Source organism: Apis cerana, linkage group LG10 (genome assembly GCF_029169275.1).
Source record: "Apis cerana isolate GH-2021 linkage group LG10, AcerK_1.0, whole genome shotgun sequence".
Classification (NCBI taxonomy): Eukaryota; Metazoa; Arthropoda; class Insecta; order Hymenoptera; family Apidae; genus Apis; species Apis cerana.
In genome coordinates this window covers 11,640,763-11,653,247 of record NC_083861.1, presented here as the reverse complement: position 1 = coordinate 11,653,247, position 12,485 = coordinate 11,640,763, and the positions used below count along the sequence as shown (strand labels likewise).

Below are 12,485 nucleotides of genomic sequence, written 5' to 3'. Positions count from 1 at the left end.
TTCGGTGTACCGATGCGATTTCAAGCTCGGACAGGCGTAAGAGCGCGACCGCTTTGTTTTTCAGGGTGCAAAGGGAGGAAAAATAAGACGGTTAACTAAATATAAGACGAAATGGTGACCGAGTCACGTCTGCAACAAGGCACGTGCAGCACGCGTGCTTCGACTTCGTGCACCGACAAAAGAAACCCTTCGCGTACAACTCGCCTCCCGAACGCCACACTCCTACGCACGCTCACCAAAATACGATTCCGTTCACCAGTGTCAAGGACGATCGGTAAACGATTCTTTCCTGTCCTTGAACTCCCTCGTCCCTATTGGATCTCGAGTATATTTAACATTTTGCCCATCCCGTCGAAGATATTAAATCATCTTGTCATATCTTCTCCTCGTTCGAATAATCGCATCTTTCCAATACGCGCATATCGATCGAAATTATTTTCAGTGACGTGGAGCAAGAGAGTACCAAAGCGACGAAAGGGGCATTAGTTCGTCGTCCAATCCGTTGTTTTGTCTCGATTAAGCATCAGTTTTTCCCTCCTCCTTTTTTCGTGGTTTTTCTTTGTCCGCCTCGCCGGCACGTACCCTAGTTTCGGTGGAGTGATTTACAAGTCACTCCAGCGTGAAGGCAGGTGACCGTGCCGCTCGAACGCTACTTAAGCACTTGCACGAGTCACGAACACACAAGGAAACGCGTGCCTCGCGTCCGCAATAACCATAATCTCACTATCCGTCCACATTTCTCCCAATTATTAACTGAACATTTGTCGAACATTCGAGGGAAAGTCCTTCTAATTTTCACGCGAGATTATAGAAAAAGATTATGGGAAGAAGCGGTCATCCAAGATCACTATTGGTTCCACAGCGTAAAAAGGTCGAGATCGTAGAGCCATTAGACCATAAAATCATCGCCTGCAAGGATTTCGACCGTCGGAATCCAAGATCGCTGTTGAAATCGTTCGAACGCGACGAGTCGTTTCGTGAAGATAAAAAAATGCAGAAGGAAGGAAGGAAGGAAGGAATAGTCGATCCATACTATAGCAAATACGTACAGGATGTGTCGTAACTGCGCATCGTGAAATTTCCTTCTTTCCACCGAGAGCTCCGTTGCCAAGTTTTGTTCTCGAGCCCTGAGAACCATAAAGATAAGGTGTCGTTAGGCACGCGTTCGTCCCATTTATTTTAATAGGCTCCAGTTTTTACGTTACGGCCGCCGAGGTAACGTTTTCCTCGCTTGCTCGCCAATAAAAGTACCGAAAAGATGGTAAAGGCGAGGGTAAAAAGAGTAACGGTTTCAACTCGCGATTACTCGTTCCGCGAGCATTTTCGTTTCCCACTGCGCAAACGAGGCAATGTGTCAAGGACGTCGGAAAAGGAAATTTAATTTCGCGGCAACGATCTTTAATATTTGGCCGAAGGATCGTTAACACGGCTGACCCGGCGTGCAAAAGTGTACCGACACCCTTCAATTACTTCTCACGTAGCAAAGCGATACCATTCCAGCCACGGATTATGGTTTGCGCTCACGCACTCCACGCCGTAATGTGCAAGCCCTCCACACCACGAGGGCTACCATAAATATCAGTTTGCACGAGAAACCGATCGTACCCAACATTGTAACGCGGAGGTTAAAGTAACGCTCTCGCTCCCTTGTTTTCGTATTCGTATTCGTGGATCATCGCGTGCCTCGTAAATCGATAATAATAATTCGATCCGTTTATTCCACACCGTCGAAATCGACTTCCGACGAACGGAATTATTATAACGCTTTCCTCGCCTTTTATTCTATCAACCACTCCGGATCCAAATTGCTGCATGTTACATTACGAAAATATCGTTACTTCCTTTCGTTAATAACTACCATCGTTTCATTCGCGTTATCGTCCGAGTGCTCGTTCCCAACATCTTTATCCCTTGAGTAATAAACGAGAACGTGTTATAAAAATCGCGTCTTGAATAAAACAAGAAACAAGAAAAAATGTAACGCAGAAGATTCGATTCTTCGAAGCTATGCTATGTAATTTCAACCGTATTCCTTCATTCGTTGTAATAATTAGTAATCGATCGTTGGTGGAGGAACGGTGTAATACCGGTGCGTGAAGGCACGTGCTATCTTGGCCTCGCGCCAACTTGCCGCCTCTAGTCGCGCGGGTGTAGATACCGCTCGATGTTTGTTCGGGAAAAAAGAAGGAAAAAAAAAAGGAGGGGAAGAAAGTGCGGGGACCGAAGCGAGGGGAGGGGGAGGAAAGGAAGAAGGTGTAAGAGCGAGGGTTTGGTCGTTGAATCGGCTCGTTGTTACCTTCCCTGCCCCGTCGTGCTTTTTCCTTTCCTCTTTTTTTATCTCTCTCTCTCCCTCTCTTCTTTCCCCCGGTTTTCCTTTCGACCACTCTCTCTTTCTCTCTCTCTTCAACCATTTGCTCAGTCGTAAAAGCGCGTCTCCTTTCATTTCTCAGCAGGAAACGCGGCTATCTGTCGGAGCTATCTCGTAAAACGGAGTACACACGCTTCGAATCGGAAGACTTTTCGGTGGAACACGCTAAAAAGATTTCGTCACTTCTCTCCTCGATAGATCCGTACTATTGCGCGGAACAAGATCTTCGTAGCAGAAGTGGACGGAGGCGTTCGTGTCGTATATAAAACTCGACGAATCTTCGATGTTGCCGAATTTGACAGTCATTGTTGTGTACGGATTGTATATTATTAATAATAATAAAGTAAGTGTTTACTCGTTATCGTTTTTTTTATTATTTGTACTTGATTGGAACGGGCTGAAATATCTTTTATCGGCAGTTGTTAATAACTGTACAAATAAAACCGTTTTTCTCTTTTTCTGGCGCATAAATGATCGATCACGAATTATTTATATTTTAAAAATCGAATTCGTTCTTGATAATTAATTAATCTGGTTTAATCCCTCTGGTCAAGCAATTTATCGAGTAAACGAGCGTGCGTCCAAGTTAATAAAGTTTTTTTAATCTTTTTTTCGTATTTAACGTTTTCTTTACGCATTCAAAATACGCGTTAAATAATTACAGCGGCTGTATATCAAAACGCGAATGTAAACAGTTTAAAGTGTAATAATAGTTTCAAGATTCTGTAACACTTTGTTAAAACTACTAGTTTTAAGCAACAACACGGAATAACGAGAACGATAAGTAGACGGTGAAAATATTAAAGTATTAAATACCTTTCAGCTATCCGTGCATTCCTTTAATATTCATGCCGATGATTGCCTCAGATTACATGTAATTTCTGTATCAAAAAGATACGATACGAATCACTGCCCCTAGCTATAAATAGTTTATGCAAATTACCCCTATATAGCATCGTGCCCCCTCGTAAAATCATTAAAGGAACGAGTATTAAGATATCCATGATTTTTTCACCAACAATTTCCCCTCATTTCACTTTCACGGATATCGTTGGAAAAGTTACTTCCAACAAATCGGCACAGATCGTTCGGAGCGTCCTCCTCTCTCGAAAAACCTTGCATTATGCAAATTCCCGTCCCCGGCCTATTCCCTCCCGCATTTGAAAAATTTCTTCAGAGCCTTCTCTCGTGAAATTGAAATTTCAGTCCCTCCAAGGTCTCGGGACCCCCTCCCCCACTCCCCGATCTTGACATTAGCGGATCCCTCCCGCCCTGTTGCCGCCGCCGCCGTCCGTGAGATGGCATCGCGACGGGTCTCTCGACCGTTCCAGTCTCGTGCCGTTCCAGTCCTCTTCCAGAAATTAGTAAATCCCACACGCAGCAACTGCGCAAGCTGTGCAACCGGCGCGCCGCGGCGCGGCGCGGCGCTTCGTCAGGCGTCCCCCTCCCTCGCTGTAGTCGATGCATCGGGAATAAGAAACGCCGTACGCTTCGCAGCACGCCCACGCGCGCATTATCGCCATCCCAAAGGGGAAAAAATATTCGATTCTTGGCAGATATCGGCGTCTGTAAACGGTAACGAGCGCCGCCACGGTTTCTTTTCCCAGCCTTTTACGCAAGTGGGGCTATTTTTAAATATGTATATGCGCGTATGATGGAGATACGGATGCGGATTTCAGTTTTATTCGGCCATTTATTTATATATGTGTGTATTATTATTTTATATTAAGTTGCATTTGTTAGCCTGGAAATTATTTGTATTTGCACATAGGGGGGGAAATGTAGATGGGGATCAGAGTCACGATTTTTCCTCGATCCCCTTATCTCTGTTTCTTCCTTTCCTGATCCCTGAACGTCGTGACACGCGCCATCCAAATATACGGCGGAGTTTCCCTTATCTTTTTGCGCAAACGTTCCTCTTTCACGTATCTCCGTGAATTTTCATGTTTCCTATCGTATCTCTTCTCTCTTCCACGCGATACGCGCATTACCCTCTGCGATGGAACTTTCTGTGGATTTGTAAAATAACGCAGTCGAACGGTGGGGAAAAATTAAATGGTGTGATTATTTACTCGCGATATGCGAATTATTTTCAATGACGAAAAACGTTGGGTTTGTAAAATAATGTAGTCGAATGAGAATCCACTGCTGAGGAAAAATTCAATGTTAAGATGAAACGTTGAATTAATAAAATCGAACGTAGGTGTTCAACGCTCGGGAAAAATTAAGAAAGGACTTGCGATATGATGAATTATTTCCAGCGATGAATCGTGAAATAATTAAATTACGATATTTAAGAAACGTTTCGAATCAATGATGAAACAACGGAAAGGTTGCATCACGCGAGTCGAGAAATCGTTTAATAATCGAATTGCGAATTTTAGACCGATTAGATGAATTCGATACACCTACGACTACTATTACGCTCCTCGCCCACGCACGCGAGTGTTAAGATTAACAATCCAGAAACGTTCCATTTATTACACGTTCGTGTGCCGCATTCGAAACCTCCCCGCCCTCTTCCCTCCGCGCAGCCTTCCTCTCCCCTGATCACTCATTAATACGAGAGATCGCCGCCGAGGAGACGAGCCGCAGCGGAATTTCAATCTCGTGGCCACGATCGAAACCATCTTTCCCAAACGTATGTATTCGCCGTGTATAATAACCGTGTACACTGAGAGCAAATGTTGGACAAACTGTTCCACGATGCTATCGACGAAATCTGAGGACCGAGCCGAAGAGAGGAGAGGGAGATTTCCATAATTCCGAGGAAAGGGAGGTTTCCACGAGGGATGTAAGAGAGAAGGAAAGGCGAGAGGCGAGTGGGATGGAAAAGGAGTGTTTTGGTATTCCCGTCGCGATAGCTTGGAGGGAATCCTTTTTTTCGCAGAGAAGAGAAACTTTGCATATCTGGCCGGCTGTCGACAGGGGCTGGACGTTAATCGTCTAATCTCGGTGCACGAGCTCGAGGGGAGGGAGGCACGCGCGGGAAATTATTTATTTGCGTCTGGGTTTACGAGGGCCCCGAAGGGGAGGGGCCTTTAATACGATATCTTCGATGACTAAATATAAATGCAAATGAAAGAGACGGATCTGTTGCAAGGAGGATCGAGTTTTGGCGATAACGGTGACGATATTCGAGGATGACAACGGCGCGAGTACCGGTTCGCCGTTTGATGATAATTTGAACCCATTTGAATAATTAATAATATCGCAAACGCTGCGCGCACGCAAATGTAGCCGGTGGACAGATTAATCTAAATGTAAACGCCTGTAATGGCCGGTTTGAAATATAAAATTATAGTCCCACCTCTGATTCCACCTCGTTCCAGGAAGAAAAATCCGGAACGTTTCTTAACAGAAGCGTGTTTCTTCCTCAATCCGTGCACATGCTTCGAATTCTTGTGATTTCCGAGCAGGTTGGGAGGAGGAATTGATAAATTTGGGGAGGAAGAGGAATTGATAAAAATAAGGAGGAGGAGGAATTGATAAAAATAAGGAAGAGGAGGAATTGATAAAAATAAGGAGGAGGAGGAATTGATAAAAATAAGGAAGAGGAGAAATTGATAAAAATAAGGAGGAGGAGGAATTGATAAAAATAAGGAGGAGGAGGAATTGATAAAAATAAGGAGGAGGAGGAATTGATAAAAATAAGGAAGAGGAGGAATTGATAAAAATAAGGAGGAGGAGGAATTGATAAAAATAAGGAAGAGGAGGAATTGATAAAAATAAGGAGGAGGAGGAATTGATAAAAATAAGGAGGAGGAGGAATTGATAAAAATAAGGAGGAGGAGGAATTGATAAATTTGGGGAGGAAGAGGAATTGATAAAAATAAAGAAGAGGAGGAATTGATAAAAATAAGAAAGAGGAGGAATTGATACAAATAGGGAAGAAGAGGAATTAATAAAAATAAGGAGGTGGAATTGATACAAATAAGGAAAAGGAAGAATAGATAAAAATAGGAAGAGAATAGAAAAAAGGAAGAGAAGGAACTGATACAAATAAGGAAGTGGAGAAATTGATAAAAATAAGGAGGAGAAGGAATTGATAAAAATAAGAAAAAGGAAAAATAGATAAAAATAAAGAGGAGGAATTGATAAAAATGAGAAAGTGGTGGAATTGATACAAATAAGGAAGAGGGAGAATAAAGAGGAAAAAATTGGAAAGACGAAAAGAAATAATGAAATCGAATGTACGATGGATCGTGAGAATTATTTTCATCGATGAAACATCGAATAATGTATTCTTATAAATTAAGAATACAACATCCTGAACAGAATGTGGATTTTTCAAATTTCAAAGTCGGTGAAATTTTTCCAGGTATACGGGGTTTCACTTTCAACGAAGTGACAGCTCCTCCTCTTCTGTGGGAAAATATGAAAATTTTCGAACCCACCTCCGCCTTTTCACCATTCATCCTTCTTTACGCTTCGCGAAAAATCCAAGAATTTCCCACGATAGATACTTTTCTTTCCAGTAATAAAAGTATCGTAAAATAAATATATCTCGAAATGAGATATTCACAGCAAATTCAATTTTGTGGCCGGCGAGATATTTCGTTTTATTGTTTTTTCGACGAGTCGAGAAATTAAAAAAACATTCGAAGCAATAATCGACAAAAAAGATGTAAAGCCTGTTCGTCGAAAGAGTTTGCAAATAATAATCAATCGATGTGATAAATAATAGTTAAAACGTAAAAAGAAAAGGTTACATAATAAATAGATGTATAAGAAATAGGTAATAATATTTTAACGTTCCAATGTTTTCTCGACTCGACCGACGACTCGAGGGAAAAAACGCGAAGCAATAAAAGAAAGAGGCGAGAAGAAATTGCCGACAAAAAAGCGTAAAGTCTGTTCGTCGAATGGAATAAGAAGCGAAACCAGCTATAAGTGCAAATTATTCAAGGAAATAACGATCGATCGAGTTAATTTTATTTATGTAACGAATAATAGTTAAAATGTAAACGAAAGCCTACGTAACGAATAGATGCATAAGAAATATGTAGTAATATTCAAGAATAGTTTATCGATTTTAATTAAAAAGTGCATGTACGCGTGGTATACTTTTTTTTTTTACAGCTCATAAAAATTTGCGGCAGCTGAAAGCGCGTTGAGCCGAGCAGAGGTGTCGTACGCAACGTTGATATAATAAAATAATGTGCGTCTGTTATGGAGGAAACGTTGAAAGGAATAAAAGAAAAATGTTTTTTTTAACCGCTAAATAAACAGTAGCCGTAAAAGTTTTAACACCCTTTAGCGGGTAAGAAGGCTTTTCCAACGGATCGGAAGGATTTATGGAAAAACAAAGACGGATCTATCAATAGGATTCAGCTGTTTCTAACGGAAACGTATCAAATTTTCTCGCTTCTCCTCCCCCCTCCCTTTCTCCCTTGCCGCACTCCTCTCTCGAGTGGTCGCGCTTTTGCTCGCCTCATCTCAAATTGTTACGTCACAGCTCGCCTTCCTGTCAAAACTCGATCTTCCTTTACCTGGTCTCTCTCTCTCTCCTTTACCGACCGAGAGAGATTCTGATCAAAGAACCGCGTACCTTCGGGAAAAAAAAAAGAGAAAAAAAGAAAGAAAAACGCGCTTGGCGCGTTTTTTTCTTTCAACGCGGTTCATCCCTTTCTGAAATTTTATATTCCCCTCCTATATCGTTCGCCCCCCTCCCTCCTCTTCCGTTACGCGTTCTCCTTTCCTTCTTTCCCTTTTCTTTTCTTTTCTTTTCTTTTCTTTTCTTTTCCTTTTCTCCTCCGCCTCGAGGACAGTTTTTTACGCGCACTTTTTCTTTCTTGCGATAAATCGATAAAAAACGCATCGATAAAACGAATTTTTCGTACGAGGCCAAATTTTTTATCACCATTATTACTATTAATATTAATATTATTTCTCTTAAAAGAGAAAGAGAAAAATGAGCTAGAAGACAGTAACGATTTGATCGTTTCTCTTTTCGAAGCAATCATTTTCGAGCCGACAAAGGTCGAAAAGAAGGAAAGGAGGCGAGAAGATAAAATATACAAAACGGGTTTATATTAAAAATTCTAGACTCTCTCTGAAGCATCGAGAATATTCTCGGCAGGAGGTTATGGATGGAGGTCGATGGAGTGAAAATAATTAATACACAGCTCGTTTCTTTTTTTTCAATATTCGTCGTGGAAGCTCGGCCGCGAGGCGAGGTTAGGTTTCGACCCTTACCCTTCCTCTCACCAGGGGGGGAGGAGGAGGATCTCGTAATCCAGTTTTTCGACGGGAAAGCGAGTGGAACGATAATTAGGCGCCACGCTTCCAATAATTGCCGCCAGGGGAATCTTTTTTCTCGAAAGGTCCGATTGATTTTCGATCGTTAACGAGCTTAAGGAGCCTCGAACAGTTTGATATACGCTCGAATATTATTTTGCAATAATAAATTTCGAATTTTTTATAATATTTGTATAATATTTAAATATCATTTATCAACGAAACGTTTGGCTCCGTCACGATATATTTTTAGAAAGAAAATTAATAAGGTAAATCAACTTAATTAATGGAAATAGTGGAAAAGTAAGAAAACTAAAAATATAAAATCGCTTGATTTGCGAGGCTTATATACTTGCTCGAGTGATTTTTCGCTCGAACACAACGAAGAGTTTAATTTATACCGTGCTTCGTCTAAATATTATTTATATATTATTTATTAACATTTATTAACGAAACTAGCCGTCATATTTTCAAGTATGTGCGAAAGAAAATTAATAAGCTATCGTTTTAAACAGTGGAAACAGTGGAAAAGGTTAAATAACAAAACTAAAAATAAGATCACGCGATTTTTGAAATCGACTTTAAATATTTACTCGATCAATTTTCCGATCGTTGATGAGTCATCGAAGAATTTTTGTCGATTTAACAAAAATATTAATTCCGCCTGCCACATATTTTTCGCGAAAGAATATTATAAATATTATAAATATATAACGTTTGGATTTATAATTTATATTAATATCAAAACAGCCCGTTTCGAAACGTATCCTTTTTGTTCGAAAACGGATTTCCGCTGGCTCATCGTCCAACGGTGAAAAATGGTCATTTTACCCCGATCCTCGGTTGGATATCTCGAAAACGTCGAACGATTCCATTTAGAGTGGAGACGTGGGTGCCTGGCCACCTGGGCCAACCCTTTCGCGACCCGTACGATTGTAAAGGTTTCAAATTCCGAGGACCGATGAATGGGACATGGCCGCAAAGGAGAACGCGGGAAAAACGCGAGGAAAGCGATCGTGGTGAAAGGGGAATCAAATCGAGGAGAGTTCTATTCACGTCGGCTACGCATTCTTTATTTTTTTCCACTTGCATTTTTTCCACGCCGTGGAACGAGATCTCGAATTTTTGAGAAAAAAAAAAAAAAAAAAGACACTCGTTTGGACGAAAAGAAAATTAGGCGTAAGGCGCAACGTCCAAGAAAATAGCAAGAAAATAGGTTTCTAATTTTCAAAGGGAAACCGACATTGCATCTTTTCGATGGTATCGATTTCGATCGATACGATACAATGGATTCAAATACGCGGATATTGCGGCGAACGTGCGTTGTTTACCCCCGTTGGTCGATACGCTCGGTTGTCTTATCGTATCCACGGCCGCACCTTTTAAAGTTCGCAGCTCGGAAAATCTTTTAATCCCATACAAATTTTCGTTGGTTGGAACCGCGCTACGGCGTAAATAGATGGAACAGTAGAGGTTCGAGTTTCGGTTACAGTAATGCGATACCTTTTTGTATTGGGTAGCGCGAGCGGTAAAATTATTCAGGGAAGAATATAGATTTGTAACGTGTCCGCTTCTCTTTACATTTTAAACGAATAAGCAACATTTTCTTTTATCTCGTCGTTGCGTGTATTAATTACGTTTCTCGTTCGAAGAATTTTTAACACGGCCGTCATGCGCGCACACTTGTAAATACGTACGTAATACCATCCGAGATACGAAGGTGTGTATACCGCTGTTGGAGGCCGGAGAATTTTTTGATGCTCGTTTCGGTGAAAGCAGAGCGTATAAAGAGTACGTAAAAGACCTTTATTACCTTTTCGAGCAAAAAAAAAAAAAAAGAAAGAAAAAAAAGGCGAATACAGGGAAAAAGTTCTTTACGAAAGCGTTTTTGACCAACGAAACGATGAGTTATGAATAAAAATTTATCGACGCGGTCGTGCGCAACACGCTACATTTACGCAACTCGACCGATCAAGTCGTTGGAACGTTGGAGAGATAAGTATCGAGTAAATATAATTTCTAATGAATCGGATTCCGCGATAAAGTTTAACAAGGAGAGGGAAACGCAGGCCTTCGTCAACGTCTTGCTTAACAAACCGACTAATGTAATGTAAGTAAGAAGGGAGAGACCAGTTCTTGAATATTTTACGCGTAAGGCAGGCAGCTGCCAGGGAAGATCGGATCGCTTTCAAATTATCCGGGCGACTTGCCACGAGTGCCCCCGCGCCTTCTTGCTGCGCACACGAGCGTGCGCATGCGCAACGCCGTATCCCGATCCTCGTGTAAAAGAGAGCAATCAAACGGAGGAGAATACGGCCGAACCTTTCCTTACTTTTATCTTTTTGCCACGAAATTGTGGCCAACCATCGAGGACACTTTACCCGAGCGCATTTTCTCATTTTTCCTTTTTCTCCTTCCCCCTCCTCCCCTCTTCCTCCCTCCTCTTTTTTAGCACCGTTTCCTCGCTCGGTATTCGGAATAGGCCCATAATCCCTACCATACGAGATTATTCTCCTTCTCGATCGATCGTTTTCGAATCACCCGGTACGTACATCAATATACATTAATTCATTGAAATTGCAATAACGACGATACACGTGCCATCCGTATTTATCGACGATACTTAAGTTTTTTCGAAATGCGCGTAAGGTGCACCGATAAGATCTTTATGATCTCTCGCTGTCGAATCGTAAGAGCTGTGCATCGTAAACGCAACGATGCAGTTTCCTCGCGCGTGATATTTTACACGTTCCAAATTTAAAATTAATCTATAATCTTCTAATCTAATCATACGTACATATATATATATACATACATTTATATATATATACATATATATATATACATACATTTATAACAAAAAGAGTTAAAAATTTTGTAAAAAAACTTTTCTAAATGATCTGATATTTTTTTTTTTGGTTTTTTTTTTAGGCTACAGAATGAATAGGAAAAGGAATGTTACTAATAGCCGTTTCGGCTCGTTTAATGCGTAGCCCCGTGACAAAGATGATGCAGAAATTTCTATACGAAACTTAACGAGGGTATTAAATATGGGTATCGCCGCATCATTATCATCCCATGACTAGACGGAAAAAAATAAACGATTTATTTTTTTTTTTTCTTTCTGAGAAAAAGTCAGTCACTACTAAGAAGATATAAAGTATAACCTTTTATAACGCATCTCGGGTAGCGTGTTACAGCGTTATACTTTTTTCCAAGAAATTCGTTTCTTGTTTGATGCATAGGTGGCGATACTTCTCTCTTGTCGTTCCCAGCTTTTGCATAATTTTTAGGTAGGTAAATGATATTGCAGCGTGCCACGAAGAAACATTGTTACGCGAAGAATTCGTTCTCTCCTTTTTATCGAGGATCCACCGCGGCAGCACCACCTACCATTTGCATGATATAGTAATTACTGCCAAAAATGCTAAAAAACGACGCTAAAATTCAAAAGCTGTGTTTATACGGCTTGCACGGTTATCTTTTAACCATTACGCGTATAATGTTACACCAATCAAAATACCTCTTCTTTTTAATCTTTTTTAATCTTCCGTGTCATGAGTAAACAAAGATAAATTAATATTTCGAGTACACGATTCAAAAAAATAATTCTTTCCTTTTTTCCCCGCACCAACTTGATTCACGAAGCTCGCGACGCAAATGTACGAAACAACAAAGTTGCAAGGAGGAATTCGAAGGAAAAAAGCAAACGAAAAAATAACACACACGTATGCTTTCACTTTTACATCTCGAGATTAAGATTTAATTAAACAAACTTTCTCTCATATTAAAACGAAATTCAACGTAACGTTGGCAGGATCATCGCTATTCAACTCGTCGTTCAAGTTCAACGTCGCCGACAAACTCGTCGAATCAT

At 40.8% G+C, this 12,485-nt stretch overlaps 1 protein-coding gene across 6 annotated transcripts in view; it reads right to left on the bottom strand.

The window, feature by feature from the left end:
- LOC114578086 (achaete-scute complex protein T3-like) overlaps positions 1 to 12,485 on the bottom strand; it is an 88,446-nt gene that overhangs the window by 24,190 nt on the left and 51,771 nt on the right. For 2 of the 6 annotated variants that reach the window (XM_062080602.1, XM_062080604.1), the window contains one exon: positions 1,050 to 1,127. The exons of the other annotated variants lie outside the window; for them this stretch is intronic. The gene's annotated coding sequence lies outside the window, so the exon portion shown is untranslated. The remainder of the gene's footprint in view (positions 1 to 1,049; positions 1,128 to 12,485) is intronic. 6 annotated transcript variants of the gene reach the window in all.